Genomic DNA, 23,584 nt, shown 5'->3' on the forward strand with positions numbered 1-23,584 from the left:
TAATTAAATAAGATTAAATAAGATACTTTATTTGAAGTGCTTTGGGGAATGCCTGGCTCATAATAAACATTCAATAAATAGTAGTAGATGCATTTAATTTAATAAATATTTATTCAGTTCCTATAATGTGCTCTGCACTGTTGGGGTCTTCTGATAGCGTTCTTCATAGAACTGAGATTCTACAAGGGAGACAGGATATGCAAATAATTGTGCAGTATAATGCCAGGTCATAATAAGTGCTAGGGAGAAAAAATACAGCAGGATAGGGAGAAAAGTGGTGTTTTAAATCACATGGTCAGGCTTCTCTGAGAAGGAGACATCTGAGTAGAGTCCTTAAGTTGAGAAGTGAGTCATTCAGAGGTTTCAGGGAAGAAGGTCGGAGCAAGGGAACAAGCACTTGCAAAAGCCCTGAGGCTGTGTTGAACTTCACAAGTTCAAGGAAGAACATGAAGAGCAGTGTGTGGTCCAAGGGGTGGGGAGTGAGGTGCAGAGAGTGGTGGGAGGTGAGATTGGAAATCAGGTGGGTCTCTCAACCCTGGCAAGGACTTTGGATTTTATTCGGCATGTGCCAAGAGTCCTCGGGAGGGGGATAAAAATATTTGCAAATCATACATCTGATGAGAAACTTTTGGTTTGAAAATGTAAAGAACCCTTGGGACTCAATAATAAAAATACAGACAACCAAAATAAAAATATGTGCTAAGGATCTGAATAGACATTTCTCCAAAAATAGACATATGGTCCCTGAGCACATGAAAAGATGTTTGACATCATTAGCCATCAGGGAAATACAAATCAAACTCACAGTGAGGTACTACTTGACACCCATCAAGATGTAGCTCTAATAAAATACAGGCAGTAGGAAGTGATGTTGAGAATGTGAGACAGTTGGAACCCTCACACATGGCTGGTGGGAGCGTAAAATGCTGCCGCCACTTTGGAGAACAGTCGGGCAGTTCCTCAGAAAGTTAAACAGTTACCGTGTGACCCAGCAGTTCCACTCCTACGTGTGTGAAAACGTGTATCTACACAAAACCTTTCACATCAGTGTTCATAACAGCATATTATTTATAATGGTCAAAAAGGTAGAGATAGCTCAACATCTACCTACTGATGAATGGATAAACAAAATGTAATTTATCCATACAATGGAGTATTATTCATCTATACAAAGGAATGAAGTATTGACACATTCTGTAACGTGGATGAATCTTTAAAACATCATGCTAGTGGAAGAAGCCAGTCACAAAAAGCCACATAGTGTGTGATTCTGCTTATAGGAAACATCCAGAATAGACAACTTATAGAAATAGAAAGTAAATTAGTAAATGCCAGGGGCTGGGAGATTTTGGGGGAAATAGGGAGTGACTGCAAGGTATGGGGGTTCTCTTTGGGGTGAGGAAAACGCTCTAAAATCGATAAGTGGTGATGGTTATGCATCTCTGAATATATTAAAAAATATTGACTTTATACTTTAAAAGCATGAACTGTGTATTATATGGTATATGAATTATGCCTCAGTAAAGCTGCGTATACCTGCACACACAAACATTTATAGAAAAGGGGGAATATAGTCCATGGGAGGGTGTTGAAAGGGGGGATGGCATGACTTGATTTTTTGGGGTTTAAAATATCACCCTGGTTCCAGTGTTGAGAACTGACCATAGGAATGTTTTGGTTACCAATTGCTGTAGAAGAAACCACTCCGACAGTAGATTAAAGCCACGATGTGTTATTATCTCAGACAGTTCTGTATTTGACTGTGCTCATCTGGGCAGTTTTCACTTGGGGTCTGTCACTTGGTTGCAGTCGGATGGTGTCTGGGACTGGAGGCGTCTGCAGGCTCGATAGGGCTGGGTGTCCACGATGGCTTCCTCATTCATATATCTGCCTCCCAGCCCACCCCATGGCCTCTCTCTACAACAGAGCAGCCTGGACTTCTCACCTGTCTGCTCAGGGCTCCAAGAGTCAGGAAGCAGAAACTGCCAGCCCTCTTAAAAGCTAGGCTGGAAGCACATAGCATCACTTCCGCCATATTTCATTGCCCTTAGCGGGCACAGGACAGCCCCGGATTCAAAGGATGGAAGAGTAGACTCCCCTTCTCAGGGGGGTATGACAGACACGTAGGGGAAGAGGAGCTGGGGCAGCCATCTGTGGAGACAAGCCACTAAGCGACCACAGGGACCGGAGGCGAAGAAGGAAGGTCGGTCAACTGCTGCTGCTGTTACAATTATCGTCAATATCTTCTTGTCCTTCTGCCTCACAAAATCAGCCTCTCTGCGTGGAAGACATACGTCCTAGCCCTGGTATCAAAGGCTTTGGGCTGGTGCTGCCCTGGCCTGTGGCACTAGGAGGAGAACTTTCTAGGTGAGCTGTCATTCCAGCCGGTGACCCCCCTGGCTTTGTTAGAGAAGGAACTTTGCAAGATTTTGCCCAGAGTTCCAGACCTGATTATCTTCAAAGCCAGGGGAGGACGTAGGTCTCCCAGGCTCCCAGCCAGTTTCTTATTGCTGGACCACATATGTAACCCAGAATCCTAGTCTGAGAATTCCAGCTGAGGGGCTGAGGAGACTGAGATCTGAGCCATCTTCGCCAAGCAGCTTAATTCGGTCCATCCAGATTAAATTTGCAGTAGCAGGGAGCAAGCTGCCCTCACAGCCAGGGCCAGGGCGAGAGGCTGAGTCCCCGCTTGGTGTGCAGATAAGGATATTGTTCACAAGCAGACCCCACACACTTATTGAGCGCCTTCTGTGTGCCTGGCACCCACTGGGGATATGGCGGTGAGCAACACAGATGTGCTCCCTGTATTTCTTTATCAAACAACTTTATTGAGGTATAATTTACATCCTGTTCACCTGTTTAAAGTATCCAGTTCAATGGGTTTTGATATATTAGTGTATTTTTAAAACGGTTGTAAAAGATATATACATAAAATCTGCCATTTTAACTATTTTAAAGTGTATAATTCAGAGGCATTCATGATAGTCCAACCTGTTTTTAGAGTTTGGTATTGATTCAGCTTTGAAAGTCAGGAGGCATCTTAGGACCAATGCCCTTCCAGGATTTATTAAGTCAATGAGGACTTGAAAGTGATCAACACTTTCCAAAAAAGGATACTAGGGGCTTCCCTGGTGGCGCAGTGGTTGAGAGTCCTCTTGCTGATGCAGGGGACACGGGTTCGTGTCCCGGTCTGGGAAGATCCCACATGCCGCGGAGCGGCTGGGCCCGTGAGCCATGGCCGCTGAGCCTGCGCGTCCGGAGCCTGTGCTCCGCGACGGGAGAGGCCACAACAGTGAGAGGCCCGCCTAGCACAAAAGAAAAAAAAGACAAAAAAGGATATTAGTTTCAGGTATGATTGGAAAGAACCTGGAGTTTGAGTCAGAAGCTGAGGAGGGGGCATCTGACTCCGCTGTCTAGCAGGTAAATAACCTTGTTCCTCATCCTTTCTGACCTTCAGGTCTCCTCACCTGCAAAGGAGTATAGTCCGCATCCTTCCTGTAGCAGAGGTGGGTCCCAGCCCATTCAGACTTACTTTTGCTTTATCTCCAAGTTGAATCCAAATTATGGAGGAGAGACCAAGGTGGATGCTTTGAGAAAGGCTCCCTCCCCACCTGTGGTTGTGAGCGCAAGGCAAGCTCCCTCTGAGTGAGGGACTTCGGCCACTCCTGGGTGTGGGGCAGGGTGCCCTTGGCTGGGGAGAGAGGCAGTAGCAGCCTTATCCTCAGCATTGGGTTGGCAACAAGGCAGCTCTTCTGACGCCCGTTTATCATCTAGAGTGCTGTTTCCTGCAAAACCCAGATAGATCTTTAGACTCTTTTAATAATCAGTGAAAGCACACAACTTGAAATCTAGTTGCCATCTCTGTTCTAAGACAGGGGGCCTCTGAGGAAGAGAGAGGCCTGGTTATGAGGAATGGTGAAAGTGATGCTAACGTTATTGGACTGGGAAAAGCCGGTGGGGTACCAGGTATTGTTGGAGAGCCAACAGGAGGGCAGAGAGAGAACTCTGTAAAAGAGAAGCAATCGAGACCCTGAGAGAGTAAAGTCATGGTAATGCCACCTTTATATTTCTTTTTTTTTTTGGCCATGCCACATGGCATGTAGGATCTTAGTTCCCCGACCAGGGATCAAACCCGTGCCTCCTGCATTGGAAGTGTGGAGTCTTAACTGCTGAACCATCAGGGAAGTCCCCACCTTATATTTCTGATACCTTTGTTTATCAAACACTTTCCTCTGTTACACCCATTTAACAGATGAGGACATGGAGGCCTAGAAGCCCCCCCACTAGGAAGTGAAGAGCTGGAAATTGATCCAACTCTAACTTCAGTGCCCTTTCCACCAGTCCCCAGCTGCCTACACATTGACTTACTGTTGTCTGTGAGTGTGTGGCTGAATGGTTTAGGGAGAGATCGTGTAGGTCATGGCCCTGTCCTGGGCAGGGCTCTTTTGGATCACTGTGACCCATTTAACTAAGAATCCTCAACACCCTGATGCCCATGTACCCCTTGGGAGATAGGATACAATTTCCCTGAAACAGATCAGGTCTGGGAGTTCCATGCCCAATGCCGCGCGCCATGTTGGAATTCACAGAGCTAATGTGTGACATGGCCTCCGATGAGTGATCAGGGTGCCTCTCAGGTATTCTTGACACTGAAAAATGAATTTAGTAGAAAGTATTTCCAATTCTGTTTTCGTCAGACCAATGTCATCTTCACGTCTCATCCTTTCGACCCCACTTACCCAGGATTTCTGTCTTGGTGTGTGTGACCCCTCCTTGTGCTCTCCCTCCAGGATCTTTTTTTTTTTTTCATATATAAATTTATTAATTTTATTTATTTATTTTTGGCTGCATTGGGTCTTTGTTGCTGAGCACGGGCTTTTCTCTAGTTGCGGCAAGCGGGGCTACTCTTCATTGTGGTACATGGGCTTCTCATCGCGGTGGCTTCTCTTGTTGCGGAGCACGGGCTCTAGGCACACAGCCTTCAGTAATTGTGGCGTGTGGGCTCAGTAATTGTGGCTCTCGGGCTCTAGAGCGCAGGCTCAGTAGTTGTGGCACAAGTGCTTAGTTGCTCCACGGCATGTGGGATCTTCCCGGACCAGGGCTAGAACCCGTGTCCCCTGCACTGGCAGGCAGATTCTTAGCCACTGCGCCACCAGGGAAGCCCTCCCTCCAGGATCTTGGTGGGCTCCGGCTGGTGCTCAGGGAGGACACACTTATGGTTGGGTTGGGCTCAGGCTTCGTTGTCACACTTCAGTTTTCTGTTTTGCTACAGCGAAGACTTTGAGGAGATAAACAGAGTCACTTTACACCTTTTATATTATGACAAATACATATTGCAAAACACTGCTGCTTCCAAAATGTTTGGGTTGCAGAGAAGTGAGGAATTAACAGCTCTGCAGCTCCCCAAGATGCTTGTACTTCATTTACACATCAGAATTTTTTTACACTGTTCAGTAAAATAAAAAGCGAGAAAACACACATCCACGCACGTGTACACACGCACATCCACTGCACCACTTGGGTTCTATATCAGGAATGTCTTAAATTAGTAAGTAGTTCTTTAAAATCCAGATAAACTGATAAATACCATTAATGGCTTAATTTATACTCCGGGTTTGAAATCTGACACATGGACACTATCTTGGCTCAGGAAACGTAAGTGGTTTTGTGCCAGAGGTTTTAATGACCAATCAGTAATATAAATTGCTGCATCACTGAACAGAAATAGCTTCTCTGTGTCATTTGATCTGGAAACTTCTCCGGCCAGGCAGCAGTTAATAAATTTAAAAATAATTACCCTCTTCATTCAAAGTCAAACTAATTAAGAGTGGGTTTTACAAATCATAATGTTGTCCAAGCCACTGTACGTCCCCATTTGGGATTTGAACAGGCCTGGGGGGCAACGGCCAGGATCAGGTGGCATTAATTAGAAGGCAGGGGAGATACCACAGCTGCTGAGCTGAAGGTGAGGGGGTTGGGACAGTCTGCAGTGTGCCCTGTCAGGGAGGGAGTGAGGAGAGCTCAGTGGGGCAGCCTTGGGGTTGAGCTGTAGGAACCTACAGCTCTTTTAATCCATATGTAAGGAACTCAGAGCACCTACCTCTGTGTGATCTGAGCATGAGGGAGATGAGGCCAATGCTAGTGTTTGGGGGCCAGGCCTGAGGGACTATGAGAACCCCAAAAGCAGGAAAGGCAGATGTGCGGTTGGCTACTTGGGGAGGATGGACCTGCCTAAAGGCAGGGGGGTGGGGAGGGGGACCTGTCGAGGGCTTTATTCACTAGGCAAGTTGGGGCCCTGATAGTGTGGGTCGGGTTTGTCTTGCAGGCTTCAGCGAACAGGGACCATTGGAGCCTGATGTCTGAGTGTGGCGTTCAGGGTATTTGGAGCATAGTGACACCCAGAACTTGGGATCTGGTGTCAGACTGTCTAGATTCAAATCCTAGTCCCATCACTTCCACGTTTTATGAGCTTGGGCAGGTTGCTTAACTTCCCTAAGCCTCCACTTCCTCCTTGGTAACATGATGGCAATGGTGCTATCGTACAAGGGATATTGTGAGGATTTAATTTGATGATCCATGGAAAGCACTGAGCATAGGCCTTACATGGAGTAAACTCTCAGTAAATGGTGTTGGTGGATACTAACACTGAACCATCATGGTCTTCACCAGAGGTCTTGGACGGTACCCATTCCCCTGACTAGGTAGGTGAGAGGGGAAGGGCCAGGTTGATGGTAATGGTGGTGGAGGAATGGGAATGGTGTACAGCTGCTTTTCCAAGGTGATGGGATCTTTGAGGATCCCTGACTTGTCCTCTGGCCAAGAGGACGTTTCCAGCATGCCCAGAGAGCTAACAGCCCCTGGAGCCCTCTAAGTGCAGTGGGGAGAGGTGAGGGCAGAGTGAAGTTCTGCCTGTTCAACAGTCTCACAGAGCAGATTTGGTAGATGTTATTTCAGGCCCTAGCTAGAATGCTCAAAGCTGCCCAGGGGGACCACCCTCTACCAATATCTAAGCAAATGATGTATACAGCTAGGCCAGACAAGCTACAGAGCTGGGATAAGCATGAAACAGGTGTTCCCCCTTCCAGGAGCAGCAGGGACATGCCCTGCCACATCTTAGAGGATGCCTCGTTGGTTGGTGCCCTTGAAGGCTGAGGAATCTTGAGTGCCCTGCTGGTGTCCTGGCCCATGTCTGTTACCATTAGGAACCTGGGTATTCTGGAAATATAAATAAAGACCTTCTGTGTGATGCCTCCTTATCCCCTCTTAGTGCCCTGGTAAGGAAAAGAGACTAAAGTCATTCCTAGGTTTAGGAGTTCCGGGGCTAGGAAGCTTCAGGGAAGCCTTAGAGGCCAGGACACTAGGTTGAACTAGATCATCAGACTTGCCCCAAAGCAATTCCGCTCTCTCTTCCAGCCCCCACCCTGTCCCACCAAGTCAGCCAGGTTAGTGACTTGGGTTTGCTACAGATCAGAGTACCCTATGCAGCTGGTTTGTCCCACCATTCCTTCCTTCATTTATTCCCTAAGTTTTAAAGTACCTACTATGTGCAGCGGGCTTTGTGGACCCAGTGCCTAATGGTGAAGAAAACTTGGTGCCTGCCTTCCTAAAGGCTACAGTGTTGTAGGAGAAATGAACAAGTAGGGCAAATTTGCCTTGGGTACAGATAATATAATAGCTGTACTCAATTGGATACTTTGGAGATATAATTTTATTAAGTCCTCATTACAGTCCTAAAACATAGACATTTTTCCTCCCTATTCGTTGCTAGAGAAAACGGAGACAGGTTAAGGACGGCCTGTCCAGGGTGGGTAGAATGTGTGCCTCGGGGTCCTGTACCCCAGAGCCCATGTTTTACTGCTGCCTTCCCTCCCCATGTGGGCCTGGGCATTGTACCTAATGTGCAGCCTGGGTGCTCAACTCTGCCCGTTCAACAGCCTAGGAAACTAGGGCTCAGAAGCCCATATTTGAAAAAGGGGGTCAGTTAAGAACAAACAAGCCAAACTAGAATTAGGACCCACGAGTTCTCATTTCCAGTCGAAAGTTCTCTCCACTCTGACTGCAAAATAAGGACTTTCTTTCACTGGCCTAGAAAAAAAGTGCTTCATTTCCACCTTCCTGCGTCACAGAGGAAGCCACTCAAGCAGATGCAAATGCTGGTTCCTGCGGTCCAGGAACAGCTAACATGCCTGGTGGCCAAGGGCAGCCGTGCTGCAGGACCGGCCCTCCCCTGATAGCAGGGAGCAGGTGCTGGAGGGCACCCTGCCCCAGGGCCCTCTCCTTTTCAGTGTGAAAGAGGCTAGGAGGCACAGTCTTGTGGCTTTGGAAGGAGAAGGCAGTGAGAAAACACTCACACACACACATGCACACACACACACTGCAGCTCAGTAAACACCCCCTTTGAAAGCACAGAGCTATACCCCCGCCTTAGTGGTGTCGGCTGGCCACCTGCTTGCACTGGCCCCTCTCTCCCTCCTGGTATATTAACGATGCTTGGAAAAAGCTCTGGGGACAGTCTCCGGCCTGAACTTCAGAGGAGAAAATGAAGTCCTGGTTTGCAGGACTTTCGGTGGTAGATGGGCAGGCAGTTCAGAGACTTGAAAGGGTTAGCAGCAGCATTCCTTCCCTCAGGGTGGTGCTGGCTTTGCCCCGCTCCTGTCCCAGGCCTGGCACGAGGGGCGGCCCTGGGCACGGAGGAGCCGTGTCAGGGTGGCTGGCCCGTGTCCTCCAGCAGTAGGAAAACCAGCAACTGCTCTGGCTTCTCCTCCCAAGGGCAGCCTCTGGGTGCCCAGCCGCAGAGGACGGGGGAGGGGAAGGGAGAAGGGCCAGCGGGCCAGAGAGAACTTCATCTACCCGAAACTTGACGTGGAAAAAGGCAGAGCCAGCCTCACAACCCTGCCCACGCTGGAGGGCACACGCAGGACAGGGCAGGGGGTTGTCGGATGGACACGTGGACTCCACTTAGGTTGGCATGACCTCCCCATTGAAAACATAAACGCTTTCGACTTTTATAAATATCAGGGGTGGTTTGTATAGCATTTCACGTGGCGTGCCAGGGAATTGAACCTGAGAAAGCCCGAGCTCGGAACGGCTGCTGAACGTCATGGGCACTTCGGGAGGGAGAGTCATGTGCTGCTGTTTGTACAGTCAATTCACCAGCATAGACTTACGCTTGACCTCATTTCATGCTGTTACTATAATGGCATGTTTGATGCCTAATATAGAGTTTTATTTTCCAAGCCCAGGGCTCTCGGCTCTGTTGGAGCTGCTTGCCGTGGCGTAGGGAAGGACAACCCAGCTGTCACCTGCTGGCCCAGACAAGCCATCCTTCTGCATCGTTCACCCTAGTGGCACCCAGGGTCCCTCTGGGCCCCTTCTGGGTGGACCCCCAGTGCTTCTTTTTAATTAATAAATTTTGTTGGGGTTTTTTTTTTTTTTGAGTGATTTTAGATTTACAGCAAAATTGAGTGGAAAGTAGAGAGAGTCCCATGTACCCTCTGCTCCCCAGTACACCACAGCCCCCCCACTGTGAATGAACATCCGCCATCAGAGTGGTGTATTTGTTACAACTGATGAAACTACACTGACACGTCATTATCACGCAAAGTTTATGTTAACGGGTCATTCTTGTTGTTGTAAATTCTCTGGGCTTTGATAAATGTATAATGATGGGCATCCACCATTGTATCATACAGAAGAGTTTCACTGCTCTACAGATGCGCTGTGCTCCGTCCATCCATCACCCCAGTGCTTTCTATGTGAAGCATTGCTGCTTTGAGAGGTTTGGCTTTCTTGGGATTGGAGAGGAAAATTGACCCGAGGTTGATTTGGGGTTAGAAAAGGTTGAAGCTCATTCACTCAGTAGACGTCTTGAGCATCTGCTTTGTGCTGGACATTGATGCTGGGTCCTGGAATAGGGATACAGCAGCGGGCAGGACTGGTCCCCGCCTTCACCAGCCTCCCATCGTAGAGGGGATGATGAATGTTATTGTGTGACAGCCGCGTGGTATTTGGAAAAGCAATAATGAATTAGGAGAAAGGAGAACTGAGTTCTTATCCTGGCTCTGTCACAGGCTTGCTTTATGACATGGGACAAATTGCCTTGTTTCTCTGCCTCTCTCAAATGTGGGGAGTGGGAATTAGGTAAGAGAAATTGCTGTTTGAGGGGTTCCACGGTTCCAAGCACAGCCTGAGATTCCAATCTTGTATGGATGGTCTACGTTTTTCTCAACTTTAGCACATTTGTAAACTATGATTAATATGATCTTTGGGCGTTTACCGTTTCTGTCTCTTCACCAGTTAGCAAGCATTTCTTTCATTTTATTTAGATGCTTATTCAATAAACAGTAAATGCATACTGTGTGTGAAGAAGAGATTAAAGGTGAAGATCTTTTGCCTTTTAAAAACTATTCCAGAAGTTTGAGGGGAATGATAGTGTTTTGATCTTTTTAAAAATCATGATGATATTTTTAACTGAAAATTTCAAATATACAGAAAAATTACAGATTACTAAAAGAAATTCCCATATATATCCTTCATTTAGATTTGCCAATTAACATTTTTCCATATGTTTTATTTTTCTCTTTTTCACACACACACACACACACACACACACACACCCTAAAGAGAAAAATAAAGCAATAATATCTCTATCGTCTTTCTATTTATCTCTCATCTATCTATCATGTACATCTAATTTTATGAACAATGGTGATAAATTATTTAAAATTTTCAGACCAAATGTGATAGTGTTTTGATCTTTGAGGAGTATTGTTCAGAGCTTGGACTGTGCCGGCACTGGTGCTTTTATATATTATCTGATAGAGCCAGCATCACCCCACAAAGAGGCAGTTCACTGCCTGTGTCACTGCTGAGGAGTCGCTGTCTCAGAGAGGCTTAAGTAACACGACTCGTTCAGTGGAAGGACTGGGATTCAAGTTCAGGGCCCCCGGTGTTGAGTCTGATGGGACTTTGGAGTCACCTGTCATCCTCCTGTTCAGAGTTACCCCTTCCCTTTCACGTGGTCCTCATGCCAGATGCCCTATGATCAGCTTCAGCCCCCAACCCTGGGTTCCCACTCGCCTCTCCTCCCTCCCATCCCCACCCCCCGTCTGTGTCTGCTTTTTTTTTTTTTTTTTTTTTTTTTGCGGTACGCGGGCCTCACACTGTTGTGGCCTCTCCCGTTGCGGAGCACAGGCTCCGGACGCGCAGGCTCAGCGGCCATGGCTCACGGGCCCAGCCGCTCCGCGGCACGTGGGATCCTCCCGGACCGGGGCATGAACCCGTGTCCCCTGCATCGGCAGGCGGACTCTCAACCACTGCGCCACCAGGGAAGCCCTGTGTCTGCTTTATCTTTTCAACTCCTACCCCTTCCTCTCTGGCTGTGCTCCCTTCTCCCTCATGACACCATGGCTGCCCAGTGACAGAAAGGAGTTAATAAAAACCAAAGTGTAACTGAAACTTGAAAAGCCATAAATCGCCTTGTTTTTTCTAGGATGTTGGTAGCATTTTGATTTAATAGTTGGACAAACACAAGGGCCTATTTTATTCAGAGTTTACAGGCCTCAAGGCTGTTATTCCTCCAAATTTAATAGCATTGAAATTGCAGGGTTTGCTATAATTTGCCTATCGCTTTCTGCTCTACCATTGATGTTTATTGTCAGCGGGATGGAATCTCAATCCGACTCACTTAGATAACATGTCTGTTAAACATTTAGGTAATTGGACCATCATTAACTTGTCACATTATTTTAGAGATTCAAAACAGAAGCAGGGTAAGTAGAGGTACTAAGGGGGGTGGGAGGGAAGGAGGAGGAGGAAGAGAAAATCTCTCCTGAGTTAAACAACCAGGAGATGAGAGAGTTGATTTCACACTCTTGACATTTCATCGGAGGTGTCTGAGTAAGGAGGGGTGTGCTATAGAGCTGGGCCGGCAACCCAGGGCACGCCACCCCTGTCACAGGGCCACAGATGCTCAGAGACCCTCGGTGTTTCATGCCCAGCTTTGGCCCTCATGCACCAAAGATCAATTTTTTTAGCTTCCCTTAGAGATGCTGATTGCAACATTTTATGTAATTACAAAGCATTGAGAACAATCTACATGTCCAAAGGTAAGGACTCTGTTAGTTATGGTACCTGCATGGAAAGATGTCCACGACGTTTTGTGTGATAAAAGGTGGTTAGGGAAAAAGGCTGTATAGTGTGATCTTCTTTAATATAAAATACAGAAGCCATCCTGTAAGATTCTATAAGGCTCTATACCTGTTAACAGTGATTGTCTTTAGAGAATGGGATTACAGAGCAAAGCAGGTTTTACTTTCTGCTTTATCTATTTCTGAATAATAATAATTAGTATTTATTTTCTTTATTGTTATATAATAATAATTTTATTATTTATTGGCATGTATTACTTATATAATTTTTAAAATTAAGGTCACATTATAAATAATAAAAATATTACCTTTGAGCCTCATTCTTTCCATGGAGGAGGATTTCTAAAAATAAAAGGCTACAAGTGCAAGTAAATGGGTTTTGAGTTAGATATAGGGCATTAATATCTCAGCTACACTGGTAGGCGCCTCAGTTTCCCACTGTTAAGACAGGTAACTGCCAGATGGAGAACTCAGTACCCTGGGAACCTTGTGCCAGCACTCACGGGTCACAGCCACTGTCTCTGTTTACAAGGGCCTGGCACAGGAAGTGGGTAGCAGGAGAGATTTTCATCACACCTAAGTGAGGACTGAGATCACACCTGGAGGGGCGACCCGGGCCAGGGATCAGTAGGAGTGAACTCCCATTCCTCAGATAGGAGATTCTGGGAGCAGCTAAATGTCAACACTAGTGGGGCACTGAGCTTGGCATCCAGAACTGCCCCCCGGAAATTCTCTGGTAAATGCCCTCTGGTCCCATGGGGGTGACAGGTGTGACCAGTTCTCTGCATCTGGCTTTGGACACCATGTTAGCTCCTGCATCCGCAGGGCCTGCTCTGTGACTTGAACAAGAGAACTCACTATTGCCTCTCGTGGCTGTGCACACCCAGTGACACTGGAAATAGGGGAAAATGCACAAGTCAAAAAACAAGGGTTACGTGCACTGCAACAAAGAGTAGCCCCTGCTTGCCGCAACTAGAGAAAGCCCACGCGTGGCAACAAAGACCCAACGCAGCAATCGATCAGTCAATAAGCAAATGAGGGTTAATGTTTCCCTGATTATACTGTAAATAATGCAGATTTGGGGGGTGGGAGGGACAAACAATATAAATATTTTATAGACTGTAGGCTAAATAATGTATATATTTAGAAAAACAGCTTAAATATTTCATATGCTACAGCGCAGATTTTTGCTTAGAGGATGCACAGGGCTGGTGGAGCCCATGGGGTAAAGATGGTAGTGCCGTGGCCCCCAGGGTGCAGGGGCAGAGGAGTTGCAATAAAAGTATGTGTGTGGGATTGGGGATCAACACGGACCCACAACTGTCAGTTTCTTGGAACCCAAATAGTTGAAAGTCTCAGATTTTTCAAACCATCTTTTAAATATCCTGTACTCTTTTTGTTTAATATATATATATATGTGAGGGATACAAATGACAGGCTAATAATGAGAATTTATCAATACTTTTAAAAAGCAACTTCCAGCCCAGGAGAATTGAAAACGCCCATCCACACAAAAACTTGTACAATGTTCATAGCAGCATTGTTTAAAACAGCCAAAAAATAGAAACTGAAACCCAGCTGTCCATCAGATGATGAATGGGTGGGCAAAATGTGGTATATTTGCATGATAGACTATTACCCAGCCATAAAACGGAATGAAGTGCACTTACATGCTACACCATGGATGCATGTTGAAACCGACATGAAAGAAGCCAGGCACAAAAGGCTACATATTGTATGATTCTATTTATGCAAAATGTTCAGAATAGGCAAATCTACAGAGATAGCAGATTAGTGGTTGCTAGAGGCCGAGGGGAGGGGAAACGGAGAGTGACAGCCAATGGGTATGGAGTTTCTTTTTTGGGTGATGAAAATGTTCTGGAGTTAGTGTTCATGATGGTTGTTCAGCTTTCTGAGCACATTAAAAACCATTGGATTGTGTATTTTAAAAGGGTGTGTTTCACGCTTTATGAATTATATCTCTACTAAAATGAAAAGCAACTTCCAGGTCTGTTGTTGTTTTTTACAGACTCAGCCCAATCCCCTATACCTGCTGCATCCCAGGATTTTCTAGATAAGTAGCAGTTTGCAGAATAGTGACCGTTCAGACAATGCAAGAGGCTGTGGTGCCTTTGGAATCATTCTATTCACAGAAGGCAGCAAGGAGTAGGTAGGATGGCTCAGAGATCCCCTCCCCTCATGCCTCCATTTTCAGAACCGGGAAGGAAGGAGGGAAGAAAGCATCAGGGCAGGACCCTCGACAGGTGAAGGATGTGAATCTTGACATCCATAGTCAGGAGGAGACTGGGAGTTGCCGTGTGTTGCAGATCTCCAGAAGAACAGCCAGACCTTCTCATGCCTGGGAGGAGTCACTCTGACCAAAGACAGGACATGGATAGCATGGACCCAGGCAGCCTGTTTTAAGAAAAGAATCACACAAGTAATACGTGCTCCATATGGGGAAATTAGAAGATACATGTGCACAAAAGAAATGTGTCTCCTGTAGTCCCACCGTCTTTTTCTGTTTTGTTCTAAACCACATTGGGGCAATAATATGCAATGCATGCCGTTTTGTAATCCGTTGATTTCATGCCAACAAACCTGCATCTTGATGATTATTATAATACTTCTCTAGTATTCTCCCCTACCCCCATGTTTTTCTGTAAGCCCTGATGTGCCTTATTTTGTGCACTGGGATGCCCCCTTTGCCCTCCAAGTCTTGGCAGTGGGGGTGGGGAGCCAGCCCCCATACCTGAAGGAGCTTCCGGGGCCTGCTGGCGGGAGAGGTGTCCAACAAAGATGCAGCACATTATCACCTGTTACCTATCGCGTCTTCTGTCAACAAGATGAACTGGGCTGGCCAGGCACTTCTGCAGCAGCTGTTTACTTGGCCATTCCAGGCAAGCTTGAGATGCTGGGAACATAGCCAGTCCTCACATTTGATCTGCTTAGAAGCTGTTTGCCTTTGGTTTTCTCCAGCCTTGCAAATGGCCAGTCGCCCTGGGCAGGATCTGGGCAGGTAATTTACCTTCTCTACTAACTTAACGGATGGCACTGCCTGGGGGCTGGGCAGACCAAGGAAAATCTAGGCATCGATTTATTTGCCAAGTTAAAGCCCAGAGTGAAGTAGCAAGGTAATTAAGCACCTCCATACGTTAAGTGTCCCAGGCCTAACTAGAGAAGCTTTCCTACCAAAGAAGAGCCCCAAACAGGTGTTAGGAAAAAGGCTTTTCTTTTGGCATTTCCTTCTCTGAGCATTAGGAAAAGTTACCTAACGGAGGGATTGCAGGTTTGGGTCAGATGAAATGTTCCCTGCCCCCACTAGGAGAAGATCCATTACAGATTGGAAATGACTTTGCCTCTAAGTGCCCATTGTCAGATGGGATGCACGTTCCCCTCAACCAAACAAATATAAAATGCTTCCAGCCTCTGCATCGGATTTTCTATTACTGTTTCACAGGACTCCAGAGAGTTTTAAGATAGCAATTTGATTAAGCTTATGGGGAAGATCCCATCAGATAACATTCTTTTTCTGCAGGTGGAGATAATGTGTTCAAGTATTAAGTATGTTTTAAAGGTAATTATCTTTTCCATATTCATTTTAGTTACAGGAATTGAAAAGGGGGAGACTTTGCATCTGAAAGCTGCCCCTTGGGCCCTGGAGTCGCTCTGACTTCTCTGGGAAACACACTTGAGGTTTTTGACAGATGAAGGAGCACCAGGTGTTTCTCTGTTTTGAAATGACTTGGGATCCCCTATCTCCAGAGAGGTGGTCCGGAAGGTGGGGTCTTGGCCACTGCCCTCACCAGGCTCCCTGTTCTGGGATGCTTTCCGGGCTCCCCATCTTGAGCTCCTGGATGTTGGAAGGGGGCCTGGCTGCTGCTCAGAAAGAGGACATGCCTCATCCAACCGTGAGTCATAGTGTTACATCCCCACCTTCCAAAATAGAACCTTGGAATCACTATTTACATATATTAGGCCCAGTTTGGGGGTATTCAAACCGGAAGAGGCTAATTCAAGGTCTCGATTCTAACGTGTAGTCTTGAGCAAGAGGCATTAAGGACGGAGATCCTGAGCCTCAGAGAGGTTCAGTAATTTGCTCAGGATCACACAGCAAGTTAGAGAGACATACTGTGGGCTAGAACCCAGGAATCCTGGTCTTGGACCACTCCTTCTGTCCCCCAGGATATCTACAACTCTGCCATCTCCAGAAAACAATCGTCTTCCCTTTTCCTGGAAATCTCCAGAGTAGGAGATTCTGTCCACGTGGCCTTCTTTGGTTATCCATTTGTCAGGGTCTGCACTGAGAGCTGCCAGGGCGTTTAAAGGTCTGAGAAGAGCAAGCAGAGTTCAGATACTCTGGACTTCCTCAGACCTCACTCGCCTGCCAGCGGTAGTGTTTTAAGAGCTTTTTGCAAAATAGAAAAATCAGACCCAAATCCTGCCTTCAGAAAGCTAACCATTGCTAGGGAGGAAAAACATAGGTGTATCTTAAAAGGTAATGAATGATACAAGGCACTTGAATAAGATACATACTGTGGGGATCCAGGGGTGGCGATGGGAGTGTCTCTCATCCCTACGTCTACCTGATATCCTGTCTGCTGCAGCCAGAAACCCGTAGTTCCTACACACAGTATCCCCCTTCTCCGCCTGATCGCCCAGGAGCACGTGATTAGACGGCAGCTCGTTGCTCTGAAGGCAGCTGACTCTGGGAAAGGACCCCAGGTGATAGGTTTATCGCTTAAGACCCAGATGGTGACATGCAGAGCCCCCATTGTCTCCAAATCCCTGACCCACTTCTGTCAGCTAGAGGTGGCAGTGGAGGATAGGTGTGACGTTGGTGGATCCAGCCTGGGTTTAGGGCTTGGCCTCATGCACTGTATCTCAGGGAAGGACAGCTCTGGCATCTAAAACGCACACCCAGTGTTGCCTCTTCCATGCTTATCCTTCAGAAGATCCTCGTTGTCTTACGCCAGCTACACATTCAAATCATTCGGAGGAGCTTTTGAAAAAAATAGCAAGAAAGGGCTCGCATCCCAAACCAGCTGAATCAGAATCTCCAGCATGGGGCCCAGGCATGGATGTTTTCTAAAGCTCCCCAGGACATTCACATGTAGAACCAAGGTTGAGAACTTCTGGATGTGATAAGATCAGACTCCACTGCTTGGCCCAGAAAGGGCCTCCAATCAGTCTCAGGCCATCTCAATGCCATCACCTGCAGGGTGTCCATCCTGAGTCACTTATAATTTCCTGTTCTCTCCTTGCTGGTTTTCTTCTCCATGTATCTTCCCCCGAATCCCAGAATTTCTTGTGTCTTGTCTGCCGAGACCGTTTCTCCTCAGCTCCAGTGTTTATGTTATGTAAATGGTTCTGTCTGCCCCCCACCTCCCTGCTCCCCACCCCGCTTCTTATGTTGAAGGCCTAACCTCCAATGTGATGGTATTTGGAGGTGGAGCCTTGGGCAGGTTTAAATGAGGTCATGAGGTTGGAGCCCCCATAACGGGCATTGGTATCTTTATAAGAGGAGGAAGAGACTAGAGCTCTCTCTCTCCTGCTATGTGAGGACACAGATAGAAGGGGACCACCTGCAAGCCAGGCAGAGCCCTCACCAGAAATCCAGCCACGCCAGCATGCTGATCTCGGACTTCCAGCTTCCAGAGCTATGAGAAGTAAATGTCTGTTGGTTAAGCTGCCCACTCTCACAGCATTTTGCTGTAGCAGGCCAAGCAGACTGAGAGAGTGTCCTTCTCTGTCACACCTTTCCCCCAGATAAGGTGTGGAAAGCGTTTCCTTCCTTTCGTCTCCCGCACCATGGACATACCCCACTTGTAGCATTTGGCCATCTTGCTACCCCATGTGTTAGGGGCAGGGTGTCTGAACTGTCTTTGGGTCCCTGGACGCTTTGACTGTGTTAGAACGGTAGCCAGTCAATACATATTTGTTGTGTGGTTAACCAAAAGCAGTAAAGGGAGCTTCCTGGTTAGAAGCAGGAAAGGGGAATCTGTTCTGGTCTGAATTCATAGTTTTGCTCTTCACTTGCCTAACTGTATGGCCTTGGACAGGTCACTCAATCTTTGCAAGTCTCAGATGCCTTACCTGAAGAATTAGAACTCCATACTTGCCCCATTTACCTCAGACAGGGGCGTGAGGACGAGAAGGACCTTAGACAGAAGTAGCGTCCTTGTAAGGTGAAAGGCACAGTTCAAATTTAAGGTATTTTTATAATTGTGACATCTCTTGAGACCCTTGGGGGCTCTGGTTTCTGCCCTGCAGATACCCAGTCTGTGCCCTCTGCACCACATTCTCCCCCTGCTAGCTCTTCCTGACCTTTTCCTTCCCTGGCTTCCTCTTTTGCACCTGCCACGCACATGCGTGAATGGTGTACGAAAGCACGTCAAATACTATTATCATATATTTTGAATTACAGAGAAAATGATGAGGGAGGCAGGCTGGTCCATCCAGTGATTAAGTATTCAGTGTAACATGATGGGCTGAAGTTAGAGGGAGAGGTGTCCTAGGATTTTTGACCAAATATGATCTGAATGGGTCCATGAGACAGATTCCACGTGCAAGCCATCCCAGATCCATAATCTCTAGTGTGGAGAACGTTCCAGAAGGAACCTTAACTCTCTCCTTTCTTCCTCATTCATCCAATGTGATTGGAGCGCCAACCACGGGCATGGGTGCCAGCATCCGAGGATAGCCTGCCTCGCCTACCCCGCCCAGGAGCTTGCAGGCCAGAGGAGGGCTGTGACAGGCGTGCCAGGAGCAGAGGAGGGCAAGTGTCCAGCTCTGATGAGGGCAGTGGGCAGGGAAGGCTTGGAGGCAGGAGGAGATCCTCGACTGAGTTTTCTTCTCATCCTGCTTTAGGGTAAATGTATCTTGTGGGGCTGGCCACTGAGTTGCTCGCCACGTCTCATAGGATAAACCTTCGTGTGTAGGCTTGCAGATGGAGGCTGTTACTAATCCCCTTCCTTTCTTGGCCTCCTGTCTGTGAGGTTGGTGGTGTCTGGCATTTGTGGAGCGAAGAAGGATATAAAAGGGCAAGACAGGAGACCCTGGTGGCTGGATTCAGAGCCGCCGCCTTCCGGGACCCCGCAGAGGCCCCTCTCCCTTGGACCCTTCAGCTCGAGAAAGCCATTGTGCTCCATCCTGGCCTCTGACCCCGAGGCTCTGGGAAGCAGCAGGTTGTTGACACTTGCACGGTCATTTCTTGCAGGGCCATTGCTTCCCTTGGGAGCTCCCCTCTCTGCCTTAGGGTGGTGACTGCTCCCCCAGCTGGGAAGGGGGCAGTGAAGGAGGAGGGAAATGAGCTCCCAGTCAGAGTAGGAGGAACAGAGGGGACACCTCCACGGCAGCCGCCACTTCCAGGCAGCTCCCCGGGTTTGCGTCCACATATGTTCCTCTCTCACCTGCCAGTTCAGTGGTACCCCCTCCCTGGGCGGGGAGCTCCGAGGAAATGCATCCAGGAGACGTGCTTCTGGCCCGAATTCCTTCTGGCCTTTTATTGTGGGCCTCTGGTTTGTTGGGAAGCCCCGTAGCTCTTCATGGAGGGTCCCTGTCTGTAGGTCTCCTTGCGGTCACAGCAACAAAGACTATTTCTAGCCCTGGTGTTTCTGCTTATTAGAAGTAAGACTCTGGGCCAGTCGCTTGCCCTTTTAGACGTTCCGATTCTGCACTGGTAGGGAGGGGTCCAAAAAACCCACTTACCAGAGGGGCTGCTGTGAACCTCAGTGAAATAACATGAATGGAGTGCTTGGTTCCCTGTGAGGCAAATGTCTGGTGGCTTGTTACGGTTTCTCTCAGAACCAGAGTTTGCTGGCAGTTTGCAAGTGTGATTCTTACAGTTTTTCTCCCCCTCTTCTTTCTTGGGTATCTCGGGAAGCATTATTCAGAAGAGGGTGGAGCTGGACAGAGGGACGGTTACATTTTTTAAGTGCCACTTTGCATTCCTTTCACCTCCGGTCTTAATAATAAACAACTCTGACCGAGCGACCAGAACCTGGGATGTTCTGTCCAAATAAATGCAAGAATGTCTCCAGCAGCCAGGCATCCCCATTTGGTGGGCTTGGTCAGGAGCATTTCTCCGACCATGAGAAAAGCCCTCTTGCTAAGCTACAGAAAAATCTCCCTTGTGCTTTAATTCTGGAAGAAGCGGATTAGAGTGGCCATATTTAACCTTTGACCCTGACACAAAAGCATTATCAAAATTAGTTACCAAGAGGCTCTGTCTTCCTTTCCCTGCCCCCCACCTCCCTGTTTGCCGGGGCTGGTTTAGGACCTTGGTAAACTCCTCTGAGTTTACCAAGGTTCAGAAGACCATTGTTGCCTTAGAGACATCCGGGCCTGGCGCTGGCTGTCCAAGCTCGTGGGCTCCAAGGTGAGCTAAAGGGCAGAGCTGAGAATCTTGCACTACAGTGGGGCTCAGAATTTATGAGCTGGATTTAAAAACTCTTTCTCCTCTGGAACCAGTTCTCGGCTATCTTGGAAATTGAACACCATTCAGATGACGTATTGATTTTTAGACCCACATGCGTCAGAACTTTTTTAATGCCTCTTTCCACCCAGCTGCTGTATGATCTCGAAGTACTATTGGTTGATCTAAAGGCTTGATTTCCAATATTTTCCCCTTCTAGGCAGAAATCCATGGACTTGGAGGATGGAGCAGAGAGGGTGTCTGGACCTGAGTCGTTTCTCTGGGTGTAAATCCCTCCCTGTCATTTAGTCACTAAAGGGGCAGTTTATTTGAACTGAGCTCCACTTTCCTCATCTGTAAAATGGGCACATTCATGACAGTGCCTACCTCCTAGAGTTATTTTTGAGGCTAGATAGATAATAGGATACACGTGAAGAGCCTAGAATGGTGTATGGTACCTCAGTGTACTCACTAAGTGTTTACAGATATTAGCTACTGCTATTCCTGTTGTCATCAGTATTATTACTGATTCTTCATCACTTCCCCAGGCCCTGCATGGCTCCTGCCACACACACACCCATCCCTCCCAGTCCCCAGCACATTGGGGTTGGATGGGTGACCTGCCCCATCTGTGGCTCCTCTAACCTAGCTTCCTTTGCAGTTATTTTCAGAGTCCGCTCCCAGATGGAGGGGTGGGTGAGGACCGGCTTCATTTCATACCAGAAGTCCAACTTTCAGTGGGGGATTGGGAGGGAAAAGTGCTTTATAAGCTTGCGATGAAAGCTGTAAAACGAGATGGTCGAGGATCTGGCCGGGCCCGGTTCAGGATTATGGCCGGCCCCTGGAATGCCGAGGGGGCCTCTCGTAAGAAGCCAGTGTCTATTTACAGTGTATCTCTCATAAACCCTGGCGCTGGGGCGAGGGCAGGGGAACTCGCCCTCCTGGCATGTGATTGATTATCTGGTATTTATGCCATTGAGGACTTGTCAGCGGTTTGGGGTCAAAGGGTCATCTCATGTGTCTTGCCGCCAATCCACCTCCTTTTGTACAGTGCGGACTGGGTGAGCCATGCACAAAACAGCTTTTTCTTTGCCTTGGGAAAAGGGGGAGGGCGTGGGGGGGAGTGTCAATGAAATTTTTTTTCAACCTTTTCTGAATAGTGTCTTTTTAATTCTAAAGAACTTTTAATTAAAAGTAGCAGGAAAATTCATCTTGAGAAGGTTTAACTTACCTTAACAGACACTTTTGTGTCCCGAGAAGCTGGGAGTGACTTTGAAAAAAAAAGAAAGAAAGAAAGAAAGGAAAGGGTTTTGTTGTGTCTCTCCCCCTCCCCAGATGCGTTCAAGGATCGCTGGAGTTTCCTTGCACTCCCTGCCTAAGTGTGGCCCCAGCTTGGGCAAGCAGGAAGGAAAGAGGTGGTCCTTCAGCTGTAGCATAGCTGTAAAAACCTAGAAAGGGACTTCAGTCCCGCTGGTGCAGTGTTCCCCTGTTGTAGGTGCAATGTTTCCCACCTGTAGGAAAGCAGGTGGACAGACTTACTCAGAGTCCCACAGCTGGTTGGTTGGAGGGTCAGGTTCTGGGCTCTGTTCTCCTGACCCTCCTTCCACTGCTCCTTTTAGCACATGGAGTTGCTTCTCGAAGTTTCGGATGCCAAGTCAAGATAACGTGATGTTAACTGTTGTTGCTTTTATTATTTATTTGTTTGTTTGGCCACACCGCACGGCTTGCGGGACCTTAGTTCCCCGACCAGGGATCGAACCCGGGCCTCCGGAAGTGTAAGCATGGAGTCCTAACCAGTGGACCACCAGGGAATTCTCTGTTGTTGCTTTTAAATCCTAGATATTTGAGGCTTGGGGGCCACTCCTAGGTGCCTTGGGCTGGAGGGGCCCCCCTGCCTCTGAATAGACAGTGTGTGCTCACATGGCACAGAGGAGTGTGACTCTGTGGCCCCCTTCCTGAAAACCTACAGAGAGAGGGGCTTTGTGTCCTCTGCTTGGTAGAAAATAGCAACATCCCGCTGTGAAGTAGGTACTGTTATCGTCCTGGTTTTACAGAGTCTGAAACAGGAACCGAGGAGTTAAGTAACTTGCCCAAGGTTACACAGCACTAGTAAGTGGCCGAGCTGGATTTGAGCCCCAGCGATTGACCACAGAGTTCATCCTTAAACTGAGTTACCACTCTGATTCTTTAGGTCTCAGAGCTGGGCTGGAACCCAGGGTTCCAGATGCCAGTGCTCATGTTGTTGTTTTTTTTCCCACTATCCTAACATAAATTTGCTGGGCGACACTATATATAGACATATATAAATCAACCAGAGACCAGCAAAAGGTCACTGTGTAATCAGATTCCAGCCTGGGTGGTGCATGGAGAGGAATTTAGAGGAGGAATATGTTAAGGAGGACATCGCGGAGTCTCCTCTCTGGGCTCCCATAGTAAGGGCACTGTGCCTCATTCATCGCTCCATTGCCAGACCTAAGCCAGGGCTGGTACGCGTTAGCTCTTCTGTAAATGCCGATTAAATTACTAGGAAAGATTGAGTAGGGGAGTTGCGGTTGAAATGAATTTGTTTTAGGAAAATGCTGTTGGTAACTATCTCCCTTTCATTGTGTGCTGACCAGGTCCCAGCGACTCTGCTAGGTATATTTTTTATACTGTGCTTTAACCCTTACAACAGCTCTCTGGCTATTATTATCCCCAGAGTGAACTGAGGCTGAACAGAGGCTCTGTATCTTGACCGAGAATTCAGAGCCTTTGCTCCCCAGGATTTCAAAATCCATTTCCTTTCCCCAAGGCCTAGAAAAAGTTACGAGCAAAGGGGAAGAAAGCAGAAGCGAGCGAGGAAGACTGCAGAGAGACTGCTCAGTTGGCACTGGGTACCTGGAACGCCAGCGGGGGAGAGCATGTCCTCTTTTTTTTTGCTCGTGGCTGGGAGTTGCCTCTTTGGTACAAGCATATCTAGATCTATGAAGTTTAACTGTGTCCAGTTAATTGAATTTATAATTCAGCACCCAAATGCTGA

The 23,584-nt window shown here is 47.5% G+C and overlaps 1 protein-coding gene across 4 annotated transcripts in view; it reads left to right on the forward strand.

Annotated features, from left to right (window-relative positions):
* ZBTB16 (zinc finger and BTB domain containing 16) overlaps positions 1 to 23,584 on the forward strand; it is a 190,800-nt gene that overhangs the window by 131,588 nt on the left and 35,628 nt on the right. The gene's annotated exons all lie outside the window — the stretch shown is intronic.

This window comes from Kogia breviceps, chromosome 7 (genome assembly GCF_026419965.1).
Source record: "Kogia breviceps isolate mKogBre1 chromosome 7, mKogBre1 haplotype 1, whole genome shotgun sequence".
Taxonomy (NCBI): domain Eukaryota; kingdom Metazoa; phylum Chordata; class Mammalia; order Artiodactyla; family Physeteridae; genus Kogia; species Kogia breviceps.